Below are 20,360 nucleotides of genomic sequence, written 5' to 3' on the forward strand. Positions count from 1 at the left end.
TTAATGATTATATAACGTGTGAAATATCATTTACTTAACCATTCCTATAATATTGAAGATTTTTGTTGATTACTTTTTTCATAAACATAAATTAAAATACAATGATCATCTTGGTGTATTTGTGCATCCTTTCCCCATGGTAAATTTCTGAAAATGTGATTATTGGATAAAAGCATTTTAATATTTTATGTCTCCTGCCAAATGTGTTTCCAAAAAGATTCCCAACTAACAAAATATGGCAATACTTAAAAGTCCTATATTCTTTTCTCTCCATAGATGTTTCATGTCTCTCTCTAGTTAAGATACTTTGGGTTTGTGCACTTGCTCATTGGTAGCTTCCACAGTATTCTGCCTCTCTTTTGTGGCAATCAATTTTTGGTGTGCTTTCTAGGGTTCATCTTCTTTTAATTATCTGTTTTGCGGGTATCAGCCTAGTTACCTTTCCTCTTATTCCTTTATATAAGTGTTCAGTTTGAACAGTACCTAATTTATGCTACCTTAGAAGTTGAGCTTGAAACGTTAAATTTCTTATTAAACAATATGAAGATAACACCTTGAATTCTATAAATTGAGATAGATCTTATTGATTCAATTTTATTCTGTTTATCCTTCTAAAGAAAAAATATAAACTGGGATCAATGGTACATAAACAAAGATAAATATTTTTTTCCAATAGTGAAATTAATAGGTTTTTGAGGATTCCACCTGCAACTGAGACCTCATCAGCAACTTAGCTTTAACCAAAATGAACCACATTCTGGTAAAAAGATGGTGGATTAGTTCCTAATAGTTAACTTCTCCTTTTATTTCCCTTGCCTCCAGAGACAAGTCTAGTAAGAAGTTGCTATGGCCGAAGTCAAAGAGATTGCTGCCTGTTTTCTCCTGTAGGATTTTGATGGTTTCCTGCCTCACATTGAGGTCTTTAAGTGATTTCGAATTTATTTTTGTGTATGGTGTAGGAAAGTGGTCCAGTGTCATTCTTCTGCATGTCACTGTTCAGTTTTTCCATCGCCATTTGCTAGAAAGACTGCCTTTTTTCGTTTGGATATTCCTTCCTGCTTTGTCAAAGATTAGTTGGCTATACATTTGTGCGTCCATTTCTGGGTTTTCTCTTCTGTTTCACTGATCTATGTGCCTGTTTTGTGCCAGTACCATAATGTCTTGATGATTACAACATTATTACACAGCTTGAAGTCTGGAATTGTGATGCCTCCAGCTTTGGTTTTCTTTTTCAACATTGCTTTGGCTAGTTGCGGTCTTTTCTGGTTCCATACAACTTTTAGAATTGTTTGTTTTAGCTCTGTGAAGAATGCTGGTGTTATTTTGATAAGGATTGCATTGAATGTAGAGATTGCTTTGAGTGGTATAGACATTTTAACAACATTTGTTCTTCCAGTCTATGAGCATGGAATGTTATTCCATTTCTTTGTGTCTTCCTCAGTTTCTTTCATAAGCTTTCTATAATTTTCAGTGTACAGATCTTTTACCTCTTTGATTAGGTTTATTCCTAGGTATCTTATGTTTTTTGGTGCAATTGTAAATGGGATCGATTGCTTGATTTCTCTATAAGCTGTTTCATTATTGGTGTATAGAAATGCAACTGATTTCTATATGTTAATTTTATATCTTGTGACTTTGCTGAATTCATGTATCAGTTCTAGCAGTTTTTGGTGGAGACTTTAGGGTTTTCCACGTACATTATCATATCTTCTGTGAAGAGTGAAAGTTTGACTTCTTTGCCAATTTGAATGTCTTTTATTTCTTTTTGTTGTCTGATTACTGAGGCTAGGACTTTAAGGTGAAAAAAAAAGCTTCTGCACAGGCAAGGAAACAATCAAGAAAACTAAAAGGTATCCACAAAATGGGAGAAGATATTTGCAAATGACATATAGATAAAAGGTTAGTATCCAAAATCTGTAAAGAACTTATCAAACTCAACACCCAAAAAACAAATAATTCAGGGAAGAAATGGGCAGAAGACATCAATAGACACTTTTCCAAACAACACATCCAGATGGCTAACAGACACATGAAAAGATGCTCAACATTACTCATCATAAGAGAAATATAAAACCACACTGAAGTACTACATCACCCCTATTAGAATTGCTAAAATGAACAACTCAGGAAACAACAAATGTTGGTGAAGATACAGAAAAGGGGGAACACTTTTGCACTGTTGGTGGGAATGCAGACTGGTGCTGTCACTGTGGAGAACAGTATGGAGGTTCCTCAAAAAATTAAAAATAGAACTACCCTATGACCTAGCAGTTGCTGTATTAGGTATTTATACAAAGGATACAAAAATGCTGATTCAAAGGGGCACATGCACCCCAATGTTTATAGCAGTACTATCAACAATAGCTAAATTATGGAAAGATCCCAAATGTCCATCAACTGATGAATGGCTAAAGAAAATGTGGTGTATATATACAATGGAATATTATTCGGTGATCAAAAAGAATGAAATCTTGCCATTTGCAACAATGTGGATGGAAGTAGAGTGTATTATGCTATGCAAAATAAGTCAGTCAGAGAAAGACAAATAATAGATGATTTTACTCATATGTGGAATTTAAGAAACAAAAAACAGACAAACATAGGGGAAGGGAGGGGAAAAATAAGATAAAAACAGAGAGGGACACAAACCATAAGAAACTCTTGAATTCAGAGAGCAGACTGGGGGTTGCTGGAGGGTGGGTTAGTGAGGGTATAGGCTAGGTGGGTGATGGGCATTGGGGAGGGCACTTGTTAGGATGGGTACTGGGTGTCATATGCAAGTGATCAATCAATAGGTTCTACTCCTGAAGGAATTCTACACTGAAGGTTCTACACTGTATGTTAGCTAACTTGAATTTAAATAAATAAATTTTAAAAAATCATGGTTTATAATCTTCTAAAATAGAATGCAGGAAAATTTAAATGTGTCTATTATTTTAGTTTACAAATAGGTCAGGGTGTTTTAGAGATTGTGGGTATTGAAAAGGAGTAAGCACCTCTTCAGTCAACTTTGCAGCCCTGGGAGAATAGTAGGAAATAAAACTTGGGAGGCCAGGATGGATGAGATCGGTAATAGATAACAAGGATAAATGGTAAATAAAGAGTACACTGTCAGGTATTAAGGGTAAATCCAGTCATCACAAATGCACATTGGCACTGAGTCAATGTATAGTGTGAGCTATAGGTTACTTTAAATGATCCAAGCCAAGATGAATGAATATAGAAACAAAGGAAGATGCAAGAGTAAAGAAAAGATGATAAGAACAATAGTATGCAAGAACAAAGAACTGAAGGGATTTTATTTAAAAAGAGTCCATTATTTCAGTTGCTTTTTATTCCCAATCACATTTTTGTAATGTCCCTACTCCCAGGCCACTAAGATACTACATGATTTCTGACATATTTTAGTTCTTATTTTGTGTAATTATAAGGTTTAGTTTCTACCCCCCCCAAAGCATTTATAAGGACAAAATGAAGATTTCCATTGATAAATGTGTTTTATTATTTTTTTAAATTTTTTAATGCTTATTTTGAGAGAGAGTGTGAGCGGGGAGGGGCAGAGAGAGAGGGAGACACAGATCCAAAGCAGGCTCCAGGCTCTGAGCTGTCAGCACAGAACCCGACGGGGGGCTCAAACTTGTCAACCATGAGATCATGACCTGAGGGGAAGTAGGAGGCTCAACTGACAAAGCCACCCAGGCGCCCCTTGATAGATGTGTTTTGAATACAGTAGCCCATGAGCTTATTAAATTAGCAGTTTAAAAAATAAATTTGAAAAGGATTGTGAAAATTTGACTTGGCATTCTTGATAATTTAGAGCTTATTTTAGTAAGGTAATTTTGTTCTTAACAGCTTTGCTGAGTAATTGTTTACACTGGTTATTCATGTTTGATAAAATAATATTAATTTGGAAAATGACGATGGGGAGTTAAATGGCTCATCTAAGAAATTGTTTATAAACTCCAATCACTGTTTAACAATAATTGAGACATTACTAATAATTATGTGTATACATAGTTTATGTTTGTAGATTAGGACTTGAATTTTACTGAACAGTGATTTAGCAGAATATAAAACAAAGTGTGGTCCTAATCTAAAAGATAAGATGCATTGCAAAATGGTGATGGGAGGCAAGCGACAATCTAAAAAAGTCTTTATTGCCTCCTCCAAGTCACTGGGCAAACTCTGACATTTTGATGGTGGACCCTGAGGATTGGAAACCCTAAGCTCTGACAATAACTTGTCAAGTAATTTTAGATTTTTGTTTACTCATCTTTGAAATGTGGGAAGTAACATGTGCCATAACTACTTCACAGTACTGTTATGAATATCAAATGAATAATGGATGTGAAGACACTTTGACAATTTTAAAGTAGTATATTTCTGTAAGGTATTATTGCTCCCCAAATCTGGCACACTAATATATTTGATATAAGTTACCATGACACAGGATAGTACATTCAGATATCAAGAAAACACAAATCAATTAATGCAAAAGCTATAAGGATCCCATAAGAAATTATTTTTAAATCATGAAAAATGCATAACTTGATATTTTTGTCAAGATTAGGATAGAAAATGACAACTGAATTACTTGTATGAGACAAAACACCTTTCACAGAATGAGCAGAGATATATTTCAAAAATTTATTTTCACATAATTTTGATATATGCATACTATAAATTGCATTTTACAATTTTAGTATTCATGGTAAAAATATACATTTTAAAAATAATAAAATACCTTTTGTTTTAAGGTAAGACAGCCTTTATAATTTTGTTAAAATCATTTTAACCACATGAAACATACTGACATTAACTTAACGCTAACTGAATTTGCATCCTATAATCTAGACTAATGAGAACTCTAGCTAGACTAGGACTTTTACCAAAAAAAAGAATAAGGAGTGATTGCCATTTTCAATAAAAAGAGGTGATCTATTTTTAGTTTCAGTAGGTGGTAACAATTTAACTTCAAGGAAAAGTTATCAAAATTAAAGAAAGCTATTGCACATTTACTTGTGAATATTTAATTGGTGCACAGAGAACTGGCACAATTTCAAGCTGTTAATCACAGATTTCTAAATGCATATTAGCTAATGTATGTGTAAAATTATGCTTATCTTGTCTTAGATAAATGCCTAATTAAAAATCCTTTGGCGGGGGGTGAGGGAAGGAATCTTCACAGCATTAAAGAAAAAACATTATGTGGAGCTGTATGTAACTTTAGAGAGAGAAATTAGGATTTTTTTTCACAATAGGAAACTTTGATGGATATTTCATATCTAGAATTTTCAGACCAGATAAGAATTTTTGGTGTTTAAAATAAGGTTTTTGTAGTATACAGGGTACTATAGCTAATTCTTAGAGAGGGATTTTGTTCAGATTTATACGTGAGCTTACAAAAGCATAAGGCAATTAAATATATTTCTCCTACAGTGATTTACCACATTCTCAGTAGAAATCATAAGCATGAGGCAAACTTCAAGATACTGTGGGACTTAGATTAATTAAAACGAAATCCTCAAAAGTATTTCTATTCAAAGTTACAGTACATGTTCAAATCTTAACTAAGATGTATAAATATAAACTTAGAAAAAAATAGGGTTGCTATAGGATTTAAATTTGACATTTTGTTTAAGTGGGCTTAAGTAAGGAAACCTACAATAACTTCTTGCGTGGCATAGACAAGAATTTTAAACAAATCCAGTATATCTGTTCTATGCTCTATTAGACCCACAACAAGCTCAGGTTTTAATAATATAGAACATCCAGTTCCATCAAAGCTACTGAAGGTTTGTTAAACTTGCCTTATTAGAAATATATATATTCCACTTTAAGGAAACTTAAAGTACACAAATCCAGTTTTAAAACAGATAAATTAGTGGTGGTTATTTTGTAAAGAGAATTGCCCTATTACAAAAGATTTGCAACAGCTTTGAAATAATCCCATTTCCTTGCTTATTGCATTTAAATGCTTTATATTTGGTAAAATTCACTTACACACAGTATTTAGGAAGACATTTATGGGATAAAGCAAGTCACCCATGCATTAAGTTGGACTATAAAAGCTATGAAGGACAATCACATGTAGATGCTCCATCTTCTTCTGTAGATAGTTTTAAAGCGTGTAAATTCATTGCACTTAATTTAAATGATGGTCTGCTACTAGGTGGCTACTGAAACACTAGAACAATCTCTAAAGAAACATAAGTCAAATTACTTGGTGTCCTAGCAACATTGTATTTCTTAACCTGAGTAGCAGGGACACGGGTGCTCAGTTATGCGATAATTCATTGAACTGTACAATATTTTGTGTACTTTTTTATGTCTTTTTTACTTCATTTAAAAAATAAGATACTTACTAAGATTGTAATTATGTAAATTGCAATTTATAATTGTGAGACCCTTTCAGAGATTGTTCCTCAATTTTACCTTATAGAAATTAGTCTTTAAAAAAATATAAGCAGGGGCGCCTGGGTGGCGCAGTCGGTTAAGCGTCCGACTTCAGCCAGGTCACGATCTCACGGTCCGTGAGTTTGAGCCCCGCGTCAGGCTCTGGGCTGATGGCTCAGAGCCTGGAGCCTGTTTCCGATTCTGTGTCTCCCTCTCTCTCTGTCCCTCCCCCGTTCATGCTCTGTCTCTCTCTGTCCCAAAAATCAATAAACGTTGAAAAAAAAAATTTATAAAAAAATATAAGCAAAAAACAAATCCTGTTTTTATAGAATGGGTCAGGAATATTCATTTGGCTAAATGATTTTCCATATAAACAAGAGTTATAGTTTTCTGCCAAGAAAATGTACTCTAAAAGTTGGAAAGAAGCTCAAGGACTCTTATATTTCCCTTTGGGCTGAATTTAGGTCAGTAGAAAGTGGGGGAAGGGAAAAGAAGGAGAAGAGGAGGCTGAGAAGAAAATTTCTATTTTATGAAGAGAGAAAAATCAAGGCAGATTTCCTCCAACCATAATTTGAGTAAGGACAGAAAGAGAGTTGGTGAAATTACTAAATAAGAAACTCAGAACTTAATGGCATCTTATGTATTAGAATATTTTCGAATTGATGAAGTGCACCTAGATACTGAGTATTGTTGTGATGTGTCATTTGCAATTTATAAAACATTTCCATTCACTTGAGAAATTATAAAAAAATTATGAGGTTGATGTATTTTGTTCTGCTGGCCATTATGAGGTATTCTTTCTCTCCAAGAGCAAGTTGGAGAGCCTTTTGAATTCAAATGACCTGTGTTTAAACCCTAGTAAGTTTCCTTACCAACTGTTGATATGCTCAAGTCTAGGAGCATGTGAAACTGGAATAGCAGCCCCTAGGGTTCTTGCAAAAGAATCTGGTAAACATTAGCTCTTAAACAAATGTTATCTGATTGCCTCTTTTTCAAAAGAGAGTGAGGAGACTTCTGGTGCTGGCTGAGGTGAAATAAGCCTGCTACAACCTAACTTTCCAGCCGATTATAACTAAAAACTCTGGACAGAACACAAAAAACAAAGATATGAGGTCTCTGAAATGTAAATACTAACAGGCAGATTGGGGTAAGATGTCAAAATCTGAAGACAAACCAATGGTGAGAAATTTCCTTTTTTGTTTCTTTTCTCCTTTTTAACTCCAGGCTTTGATCAGCAGACAAAGTCATATAGGGGAATTGTGCGGTGGGTACAGGCAACTGAAACTTCAAAAGACATCTCTCTTTCTGACCACCATACCAGGAAAAGGGACCCCTTCAAGCCACAGAGTAGAGGGAAAATCCCATTTTCTTCTTCTTTCTCTGGTACCCATCGTTGAGGCCAGCACCAGCTGCTGAACACTGTTGCTGCAACAGAGGCAGAGGTATCTGAAACTCCAAGAATAACCCATCTCTCTGGATAAAGGGACCACAAAGCCTCTGTTCTGCATGTGGAGGGCATCCCCATGATTTTTTTCTCTTTGTTCTCTTGATGCTTCTCCCTCAGATCACGTAACTATGAACCTACACAGGTGGCTGAAACTCTGAGAGAACTCTGTTCTACTCAGAGGGACAGATTTAAAGGGTCCCTGGGATTCACAGAATGTGGAGAGTTCACAGAGTTGAAATGATCCCCTAAATTTGCAAATGAACTGACACAAATTCCAGGCTCAACCTTAAGCTGCAGATGTGTGGAACACACCCAAAGAATCATAGCAAAGTCTTTGACATTGGATGTGTAATATAAACCACCACCTAGGTCCCAGATTAACCCTACCAGTGGCTTATATAAGGGATAAACCCAAAGAACATAGCAAAAGATATTGCTTGCTAAAACAAAAACAAATAAAATTTCTCTAGAGGAATTTAATGTGACCCAGAGTCCCACAACTTGGTAATTTAAATGCCTATGATAAAATTTTTAAAAAAAAATATTAGATAAAAAACGGGAGGAAAAAAGCAAACAAAACAATGAACAGATACCAACCCCAACATGTTGGAATTACCAGACAAGAACAGTAAAGCAGCTAATAAAATCATCCTCTATGATGTACATACCTCTGAAACTAATGTCAAGATAGAATTCTTAGCAGAAAACATAAATTAAAAAAAGAACTAACTGTAAATTTTAGAACTGATTGATACAATACCTTAAATAAAAATACTGGCTGGATGAGCTCCTTACCAGAATGGAATTGATAAAGAGTTAGCAAATAGAACACAGATCAAGATAAATTATCTAATTTGAAGAACAGAAATAAAAAGAATGAAAAAAATGAACAGTTCCTTTGAAAAATATCAAATAGACTGACATTTTGTCACTGAAGTCTCTAAAGGAAGGAGAAACATATTGGTACAAAAATATTTGGAAAAATAATGTCTGAAAATTTCTCAAATTTAGTGGAAGACATAAATTGACAGGATTTGGTCAGTGAACTATAAAAGGATAAATTTTTGAAATTCCAAGACACACCATGGGGCCCCTGGGTGGCTCAGTCAGTTAAGGGTCCGGCTTCAGGTCATGATCTCATGGGTCGTAGTTTTGAGCCCCATGTCGGGCTCTGTGCTGACAGCTCAGAGCCTGGAGCCTGCTTTGGATTCTGTGTCTCCCTCTCTTTCTGCCCCTGCCCTGCACATACTCTGTCTCTGTCTCTCAGAAATGAATAAACGTTAAAAAAAAATTAAAAACAAAAACAAAACAAACAAAAAAAGACACACCATAATCAAATGACTGAAAACTATACCTTAAAGGCCAGAAAGAGAGAGATTGAAGCATACTAATGTAATATTCTTACACTACATATGAAGTGATCTAAAAGTAAACATCCGTTTCCTATAACTGTGATGTTTTGGCATTATTTAAAAATTATATGGGTATAAAGACATCTCAGCTTGAGTCTATGTGGTAATCAGAAATATGTGATGAAATATGAGGCAGACTTGACAGAATTTACTGGCATGGCAACTGAGAAACCTTTCTGGGACAGAACTTACTGTAAGGCAAAAGAGAACCCAGCATGAAATTGGCATTGCAATAAAGCTTTGGTCATCTTAGGGAAGAACAGTGCACACTGAGCGCAGGGCAGTCTTGACTTCATCATTCCCTGTTCTAGATCTTATTCATTTTTAAGCAAATATTTAATGAACATCATGATAAATGAAACAGATATAGTTACTTTCCTTATGATGCTTTCACATTTACTTTGGACTGTGTCAGAGTCCTCTATAATAATTATAATGAAAATTTGAAATTATTGTCTGCTAAAATCTCTGTTAAAAAAAGAGAGCAATTGTCCCTGCCTCCATATAATTTACACTCTACTTCTACAAGATGACATATGGGACTGGGGGAAGCTTTCTGCCATACTTCACCACAAAATAATGGTCAAGTTTGGCATGCTGAGAATGCCAGTGAATTGGTGGTAGTGACTCTAGCAGGGACCTGGTTCCTGACTAAGCAATGGCAGGTTTAGCAAGATACTGGAGCATCAGTGAGAACTAGCAAGAGTCTGTTTTGCTTTAGTGAGAGATAGTGAAGCTAGCAGACACTTTTGAGCCTGTTAGTCTAGCAGGATCAGATTTTTTTTCTGTAACTACATGGGATACATTTCCCAAGAATTCCCAGAAATACTTAAGGGACTCCACAGAAGGCTGAGGTCCTGAAAGCAGGTGGAGACAAGAGCCAGTGGAATTTTAATTCTTACTAATAGGTTACCTCATCTATTCTCAGAAACTGGTGAAGCCTGTGAAAACTCAAAATATATTTGAATGTCTGTGGGTATGTCTGATTTTTGCATAGATGAGATTTCAGAGCAGGCATCCAGACATAATGAATTCCAGATGCAAGTCACACTTACATTATATAAGTTAAACTTTATTTTTCATGATAGAAATATAAACATAATACTGACTGTTCTGTTATTTCCTTTTTCATGCATGAATTGAATTTATCTATTTTAATTGGGCATACACATATGCTTATTTAGAGTGTCTTAATTTATTCTTGTAATCTATTAACCTTGATTCTTTTTCTTCAGATATCTCAAAGATTTTGGATGAGAGATCACTATGGAATGGATCTCTATGCCTTCCCCAATGACATGAGAACATAGCTGGGTTTTCTATCAAAATGTGGGACTTGGCTTTAATGATAGTATGAATAAGGAAACCATAGTTGGAGCCAACATTCCAAGTTAACTCTCAGTTCTACTTCCCAAGGCCAGGTCCCAAATACATTCTGTGGTTGCGATTTAAAGCAATAATTGTCAAAATTTGTTGTTGTTCTCTGTGTCTCACAGAATGGGTAAATATTGCATACCAAACACATTTCCATAGACAGATTCTGATTTCAGTTATGGGTGATGAAATACATAAAATGGCCTGTCAGTCATGTGCTATTTCTAGTGTGTGTTCTAGCTCTTTCTCTTCCACTCAGGAAAGCATGAGGGAATACGCAATAAAGAAGATAGCATACCCGTTAATACTGAATAAACTATATAAGGTAAAACATTTGTAAACTTTGTATTTTAACTTTGCTCAATACAAATAACTTGTAATACACAACTATGCCATGGTGTAGAGGCTGAGAAATGAAATGCTAATCTAAATTATATGTCCTATGCCCTCTAGCTGTTATAGGGAATGGCAGTGCCAAAACTTGCATTCACGCTTTACTTGAAAAATTCACACAACTCATGAGACTCTTACAAAATTTAAACATAGCTAGTTATTAAAGATATATTAACAATGGTCTATCAGGAAAGAACTGACTTTCATTCATCCTATAATAGTAAAACTCCAATTAAAATTAATATTTCTACCAACATATAAGAAACAAAGTTCTTTTTGTATTATCAATTGGCTGTGGTTTTAAGTTTCCCTTGGCACAATTTATAGACTAAATTTTCATTGTTATTTTTACAATACAATTAGATTATTAACTTTTTTGACATCTAATACATATTCATAGAAGTGCCTAAATCACACATGTACAGCTCAATTAATGATCACAAAGTGAGCCTATGCATGTAATTACCATCCAGTAATAAGAAATAGAAGATTATCAGCCTCTCAATCCTCCCATACTCTCTCCCAATCTTTATCACTCTCTTCTATAAGAATTCAAAATATCAATTCATGTCTTTGAATAAAACCTGAATTTCATTGAAGGAAATACTTTTTCAAAAAATTATGTATTGTACTTTATAAGCCACTGATAAAAATCCAAAAATCTTTTATGATTGGCTTTAGGGAACCCTAAGATACCCATTCTTTGATTATTCCTTAGAAAAGAAGGTAAAATAAAAAATTCTTTCAATACCAACAAACTTCATTTTTTCTGGATACCAAGCTTCCAGACTTGTTACCTGCAAAGTTTTGCCTGTCTCTCTTGGGGACAAAATGCCAAGTAAACTTACATATTCACTTGAAGATATTTTCTACTTTGGGACATACTCAAGAGAAAAACAACATAGATAACTATTCAATTCCTTCATCCTATGCTTCATTACTTACCTCTCCTGGAGAAGTATGATGCAGCACTATATTGATAAGGTAAGGACAGCTTTGAGGAATAAGGCTAATGAATCCAACACCTCAAATATCAATAGTCCATATTTTCTTTTTGTCCCTTAGAGCCCATTGTCCTCTGCATTTAGGAAAACTGTGTGACCAAAATAGTTGAGGCACCCAATAGGAGAAAATTTCAGATAAATCAATCACGACCCACAACTGACATTAGAGCTAAAGAGACAAGCCTGCCAGAAATATTTTCCATATGGAGTGCTGTGCCACTGGCCATTGTTTTGTTCTCAGTGTTTCTGTCTTGTTCTCAGTACAGATCTGACTGGTGGCATTTGAAGAAAATGCCAACTGCTTCCTTTCCTCCTTCTCTGACATGTATACTGGTTACTCACCAGACGCTCACTGAATTATATGGCCCCTCTTGGAAATGTTGAAGCCCTCAGAGTGCCATTAACCATGATCTATGGAGGCTCTTGTCGGAATTAGACAAAAAGTAAAATTATAGTGGTGTGTTGGTACCATTCTAGTTAAAAGTCTGTCATCTTTGCCATTATAAACGTCTATTTCCTGTACTTTATAACTCAACGGAGAAAATTTGCCTTACAGTCAATAGAGTAGCTGAGAAAGTGTCAGTCTTTCAAAGATTTTGTTTTAAACCTGATAGATACTAAATAAATCTATTTGGCTATTATGCTATAGTAAAACATTGTGTGTGTGTGTGTGTGTGTGTGTGTACAGAAGGATGTGATTTTATCTTATAAGACCTACTTTGAAAACAACGAATATTTTTAAAGACATGAAAGTTTAGGAAGTAAAGGAAAAATGACAGAGTAAAATGCTATCTAAATCAGTTATAGGTTTATAATCATCATCACATTTCTGTGCTTGCCTTTTACCCAACTGTCCTCATTACTAATCTCAGATAAGCTAATCATGATTACTATATTTTCAAAACTTTATATTGTTTTTTAGGTTAGTAAAAGAGAGAAATGGATTCTAATTTGACTATATTCTCAATGGTAGTGAAGTTTTTCCAAGATCTAGAAAATAGTTTGATACTTCTCTGGTTATGTGGTCATAATCTTTTTATTATTATTTTTTCTTTGAATAGACTTTATGGGTTGAAAGCCTGTTGTCTTCAAGCCATGAGCTACAAAAGTCCCCAAAGATTTTTACAGTGGGTTGGCTGCTTATTAAGTAGGGTTTACACTGCCAAGTCTCTCAGAAACCAGGAATAATGGCTGTTAATTATGAGAGCATACTTTTTGCAACATGCTTGCTAAGCACTTTATATTTTCATCATCACAATAACCCTTTAAGCTTGGTATTTTTATCTCATTTTATGTAAAAAGAACCAAGACCTAGAGAAATTAAGGACTACACAGGGCTATACAGCTGCTGGCAAGTACATGAATGGAGATTGGTATCAGATTCACTGTGGCTCCTGTACCTGTCAGATTTTCCTCCATGGTAATTTGGAATCAAAGTTCAATTCCTTGGGAAGGAAGGAAGAAAACATTGGCTGAATACCTACTCTGCACCAAAAAACTTTAAGGTATAATAGTAAATTTAATGTTTTATGAAAAGTTGCAAATTAGATATTATTTACAGTTCACAGATAAACTAAGGCTGAGAATGATTAATTGATGTCATTAAATAATTTGCTTGAGGCATCTAGTTGTAGAGTCAGGCTTGTGTATATCTAACTACAAAACTAATGCCTTTTGTTTCACGGTTAACACTGGACTTTGATTTCTTAAATGTAATGCTGTAATTACAGTCATGTATCACCTTTCCATTCAATTCATGAATATTTAACAAACACATACTCTATATATATAAAGCACCGTGTTGGGCACCAAGTTGTTTTGAGGATACTTGTTGGTTGCTTACTGCCAGATCTATCTTAGTAGTCTCATGTTTTTTTCTTCCCACTTTCATCTTTCCTTTCAACTATGCATAAACCAGTATTTCACAACAAACAATTCATGAATCACTTATTTTTTTTTAAAAAGTGCTCTGAGTAACAAAGGGTCTTATAACCAAATAAGTTTGAGAAATGCTACATAGTATACCACATTCTTAGAGATTCACAATGAACATTAGCATAATAAAAACTTTGAGCAATCTTGTAGGAATGAAATCTGTTTAAAACAGAAGATAACCCTGTATAGCTACTTTTTCCCATGTAAGGCCCGTTATCCCACAAAATTAGTGATTCAGAGAGCATGCTTTAAGAAATGCTGGCCTAGCTCATTAAATGGTACTGCTTATCCCAAAACTAAACTGCTTGCCAAAACATTTGCAGTAATATGTAACTCATTTTTAATAATGTAATTATTCAGGTATTTGTAATGTCATCACTTTATAATGCCACCAAGTTAATGAAAGAGAAATCAAATAAGGAATTTGATTAATTCTATACATACTGAGTTTTTTGTAAGTACTGTTTTTCTTGAAGGACACATAGATTATGCTAAAGAGAACACATTTTAACAATTTTCTATATATACATTGTGTGCTTTTTAAAATTGAATAAACAGGCTTACTATGCTTAACATTATTGAATTTATTATCACTGATGTTGATCACCTTTTATATACCTGTTGACCATTTTTATGTATGTCTTCTTTGGAAAAACATCTATTCAAGTCCTTTGCCCATTTTTTAATTGAGTTATTTAGTTGTTTTTGTTTTGTTTTGCTACTGAGTTGTGTGAATGAGTTCCTTAATCACTAATTATCAAGGAAATTCAAATAAAAACTACAAGGCAATTCCACCTTACACCTATTAGGATGACTGTTACCTAAAAGACAAGAGATAACAAATGTTGATGAGAGGATGTGGAGAAAAGGGAACCCTTGGGCACTGTTGGTAGGGATGTAACTTGGTACAGCCATTATGGAAAACAGTATGGAGATTCCTTCAAAAACTAAAAATAGAACTACCATGTGATCCAGCAATTTCACTTCTAGGAAAATATATCCAAAGGAAATGAAATAAATATCTCAGGTATCTCCACTATCATGTTCATTGCAGCATTATTCACGATAACTAAGATATGGTAACATATCTTATAACCATAAGTGTCCATTGTTGAATAAATGAATAAAGAAAATGTGGGATATATACACAATGGAATGTTATTCAGCCATTAAAAAAAGAAGGAAATCTTGCCATTTGTGACAAAATGGATGAACCTGGAGAACATCATGCTAAGTGAAATATGCCAAAGACAAATATGGTATGATTTCACTTTTATGTGGAATCTAAAAAGGTAGAACTCAGAGAAGCAAAAAGTAGCATGGTCATTGCCAGAGCCTGGGAATGGGGAAAATAGATATTGGTCAAAGGATACAAGCTTTCAATTATGAGTTCTGAGGATCTAATGTATAGCATGGTGACGGTGATGTTATGATTTATAATAAGAAATATATACTTGATCTTTGTCCTTGTTTATAACACAGAGCTTCTAAAACCCTTGGAATATTCTAGGCGGTGAGAGAGAAAAATAACATTTATTTTAAGGCACCTGGGTGGTTCAGTCAGTTAAGCTTCCAACTTGGCTCAGATCATGATCTCACAGTTCATGAGTTCGAGCCCTGTGTCGGCCTCTGTGCTGACAGCTCAGAGCCTGGAGCCTGCTTCGAATTCTTTGTCTTGCTGTTTTTATGTCCCTCCCCTGTTCATGCTCTTTCTCTCTCTCTCTCAAAAATAAATAAACATTAAAAAATTAAAAAGTAAAAAAGAATATTTATTTTAATAAGTGATCCATGAATTGCTCATTGTGAAACACTGGTTTATGGTGATATAGGTTTTTGTTATGTTAATGAAGTGGCATTTGGAATGCCTCTAGGTCACCTAAAGATGGGGGCTGGTTGCCAAGGGAACCAACCTTGTGATTGGACGGTTGGAACTTTCAGTCCCACCCCTTGGTCCCCAGGGAAGAGAGAGGTGCTGGAGGTTTAACTGATAGCCAATGGCCCAAGATTTAATAATCATGCCTATGTAATGATGCCTCCATAAACACCCCAAAGAACTGGGTTTGGAGAGCTTCCAGGTTGGTGAACACATGGAGGTGCTGGAAGAGTAAAGTGCCTGGAGAGGGCATGGAAATTCTGTACCTTTTCCCCATGCCTTGCCCTGTGTATCTTTTCCATCTGGCTGTTCCTGAGTTATATTTTTGCAATAAATCAGTGACTAGTAAGTATGTTTTCCGAGTTCTGTGAGGTGCTCTAGCAACCTAATCAAACCCAAGGAGGGAGTTATTGGAACTTCCAATCTATAACTGGTTAGTCAGAAAGAGAGGTGATGACCTGGACTTGGATTTGACATCTGGAGTTGGGCAGATGGTGGGGGTAATCTTGTAAAGCTGACTCCTTAACATATGGGATATGGTATAATATCCAGTTAGGTAGTGTAAGGACTGAGTTAAATTGTAGGATACTCAGCTGGTATCAAAGGATTGCTTGCTGGTCTGAGGAGCCCCCTTACCCCGACGCATATCCACACATTAGAATCAATGACCAGAATCTTTAGTGACTATACTTAATTATATCATTCTGTATACTTGAAATTTGCTGAGCCTGTAGATCTTAAGTGTTGTCACCACACACACACACATACAAAAAGAGGTAACTCTGCGAGATGATGGATATGTTAATTAGCTTTATTATGGTGATCATTGAACTTTGTGTATGTATATTAAATTACCACATTATACCCTCTAAATATATGTATGTAATTTTTATTTGCCAATAATATTTGAGTAAATCTGGAAAATATTAAATGAACCTATTAAATTATACCAAAATTTTACTGAATATAGTTATTACAAAAAAAATATTGATTCTTTAGATATAAGCAAAAATTATTATTTATATCTAGCTGTTTCCATAAATTATATGAAATAGCTACTTAGGATAATTGCATTCTTGCTTTAAATCAGTACATCAGATACTTATCTTAATTCATAGCTAAAAAAGTGAATACATATAACAAACTTACTGAGAAATAGTTTCCCAATCTCCTGGGGAACCAATTTCTACAAGCTTTCTTCTACAATGACTAGAAAAAATTAGCCCAACTGATTAGATGAAATGAAGTAAATATTTAATATCTAATTATAGACCAAAATCTGAACAATTTCCACATAATACCAATGTAATCAGCTAATGCAGTGGTCTTGAGGGGTGGGTGAATAGGAAATGTGGTTGGCTAACTAAGTTGCTTGATACTAGGCTAACATAGCTAACGTTTTAATTTTTCAATTTTCTTCAACATTTATTTATTTTTAAGAGACAGAGACAGCATGAGCAGGGGAGGGGCAGAGAGAGAGGGAGACAGAGAATCTGAAGCAGGCTCCAGGCTCTGAGCTGTCAGCACAGAGCCCAATGTGGGGCTGGAACTCGCGAACCATGAGATCATGACCTGAGCCAAAGTTGGACGGAGCCACCCAGGCACTCCACATTTTCACTTTTCAAATGATCATACTGGCTTAATACAGTAATAGTAAAATAAAACAATGTATTTTGGAATATTAGTGAAGAACATAAGAAAATGAAACCCAAGAAAGTTTATAATATTAGAATGTGTAATATCATGGCTGATATTGTACACTGTATACTGTATAATATTATGGCTGATATTGTACACTAACAGATGCTGTTTAATGTTATACCTTGATCTATATCGGGAAATGAACTAAAACTTTATCTTGTAATTCTGACTACAAAAGAAGCTATTGTGCTTTTTGATTATTTGTTTTATCTACGTCTGACCTTGAAAATGTAGGTCAGTTTTGTAGATGAGGAAAACTGTTTAAATCTACTCTTCTTTCTGTCTGTGTCACATGAGAGTTATTCTCATGAGGAAAAGTAATGTACACCCTGACAGAATCCCACTTTTTCCAAAGAAGGCCAAGGAGTTATCTGTATATTAAAGCAATAAAAAGAATCATAGTATGTAGCTTAATTTAAAAAACTGCACGTGAGATATGTAAAACTTTCTGTCTTTTAAACTTTAGGGTAAGCAAGGTTACAAGCAAGATAATTAGTTGCTATTTTAATTTTCCTGAGGAAATTCATAGAACATTTCCTTAAACAAACCTAACAAAAGTATTAATGATGAAGGAAACTTCTCACTTAAAACTTTCTACTTTGTCAAGCATATGCTTTTAAGAAACTAGGTGTGTGTTAAAAATTTTAAGAATTCTTAACTTCAAGTAAAATTATTCAGAATGCCTTTGAAGCACATATGGTTACTATAATATTCTGTGTTTTGAATAATTTAGATATGCAGCTCACCCAATGACCTTAAAAAACAAATGATTTGCATGGAGCTTGCATTTTTAGTTCCCCTATAACTGAATTGTACATAATGAGATTATCTATCTGCCTGTTTTTTAAAACTAATATAATGCATTTGGAAAAGGGAAGGGAACTAACATTTTATTTTGAATTTAGTGACGAGCCAAGGGAAGAGATACAGCTTATTAGTTATGAATGACTAGAAACAACTGGCCATTCAAAGCCAAGAGGGTAAATATTAGAAATAGCTATCAGTAGGTAGAAATATTGCCAAGAGAAGCTATATAAAGGCAACCAAAACAAACAAACAAACAAAAAAAACCCAAAAACACCTGAGGGAGTTAACAATGATGCGAGCTCAGTGGAGATTGCATGTTGATGATTAATTGGATCCATGCCATGCTCTTACTTTCTGCATTCACCTTCACACTCCACAATTTCTCAGTTGTTTCTATTTGTAAAATAGAGATATATAATAAAGCCTACACCACAGAATTATCAGGAATAAAAGAAATGATGCATGTAACATACTGAATGTAGCACCTTGCTCATAATAAGTGCTCAATACCTGAAAATAATATATTTTATATTTTTACCAAAACTTGTATGTGAAATATTTTTTCTAAACTAATTTCCATAAAATATACAAGCTTCAGTAGAGAGCAATATACTAGATCATTTGAGCATATGCATATAGATAATTATAGATCGTAATTTCAATAAATGACTATTTTTATAATTTCAGCATTAACTCAGCATGACTTTCTTATATAGTTCCTGTAGTTCTGTTGAGAAGTAGAGTAGCATACTGGTTAAAATATGGCCCAGAGTTAGAAAGCCAGTTTAAACAATCTAGGATCTATCATTTATTAGCTGGATGACTTTGGACAATTATTTAAACTTTTTGTGCTTTAATTTACTCATTTAAACAAATGAATATATTCTTATTCTTATTATTATTATTATTACATGAGACAATATGTATAATGTTTATTGCGCAGAGTAATTACTCAATAAGTAGTAGCTATTGTTATTCTTCCCTCAACAAAGTCTATCTGTATTAGTGTCATATTGCTCCCATACCAAATAACCACAAATTGGGTGATTTAAAGTAACACAAGTTTATTTACTTATAATTCTATAGTCTGACATGGGTCTCACTGGGCTAAAATCAAGGTATTGATAAGGCTATGTTCTCTTCTTAAGATTCTAGGGGAGAATTCTCTTCCAATTTCATTCAGATTATTGGTAAATGCAGTTCATTGTGGTTATAAGACTGAGTATTCTGTTTCTTCACTGGCTATCAGCCTAGAGACATTCCTGCTTCCATAGATTACCAGTATTCCTTGGTTTGTGGATTCATCCCTCCATCCTCAAGGTCAGCAATAGTGGACTAAGTCTTTCTTATACTTTGAATCTCTCCTGCCATCCTTCCATCACATCTCTGATTAACTCATCAGCCTCCCTTTTCCACTTTTAATGGCCATTGTGATTACATTGGGCCCACCTGTATTATCCAAGATATCTTCCCTATATTTAAGGCTCTTCACCTAAACTCCATTTTTCAGAGTTCCACTTGCCATGTGAGATAAAATATTTACAGGTCTGGAAGTTAAGACACAGACATACTTGGGGTGAGGGGGGCATTATTCTGCCAACACACTAAGGCTATGTTTTCTAGGTCTCTCTGAAGTATGTACTTGTAATAGCCAATTCAGAATTTTATGCACATGCAGGCAGGACTTAGAAATAAAACTTTTTGGTTATTTTGAAGAGGTAAAAGTATGCCTTACTTATTTAAGACAATTATAAAAGGTGTTGACTCCCTACTTTAGAATAATAATATAGTGAATATATAAATATTGAGAGCTTTTGACATATTGAGAGAATTTGTTTTCTTAAATTTATAATTATTACACTTCTCAAAAAGTTATCATATAATGAAGGAATGCCTATAATCTACTATTAATTGGCAAACTGAGTCCAGTGTAATTGAGATAAAAGCAATAAATTTCTTTACACTATGGGCAAAATTCTCTAAATTTGTAATTGTAACAAGAAACTTATTTCATCTCT

The sequence above is a fragment of the Panthera tigris genome, chromosome X, assembly GCF_018350195.1.
Source record: "Panthera tigris isolate Pti1 chromosome X, P.tigris_Pti1_mat1.1, whole genome shotgun sequence".
In the NCBI taxonomy this organism is placed as follows: domain Eukaryota; kingdom Metazoa; phylum Chordata; class Mammalia; order Carnivora; family Felidae; genus Panthera; species Panthera tigris.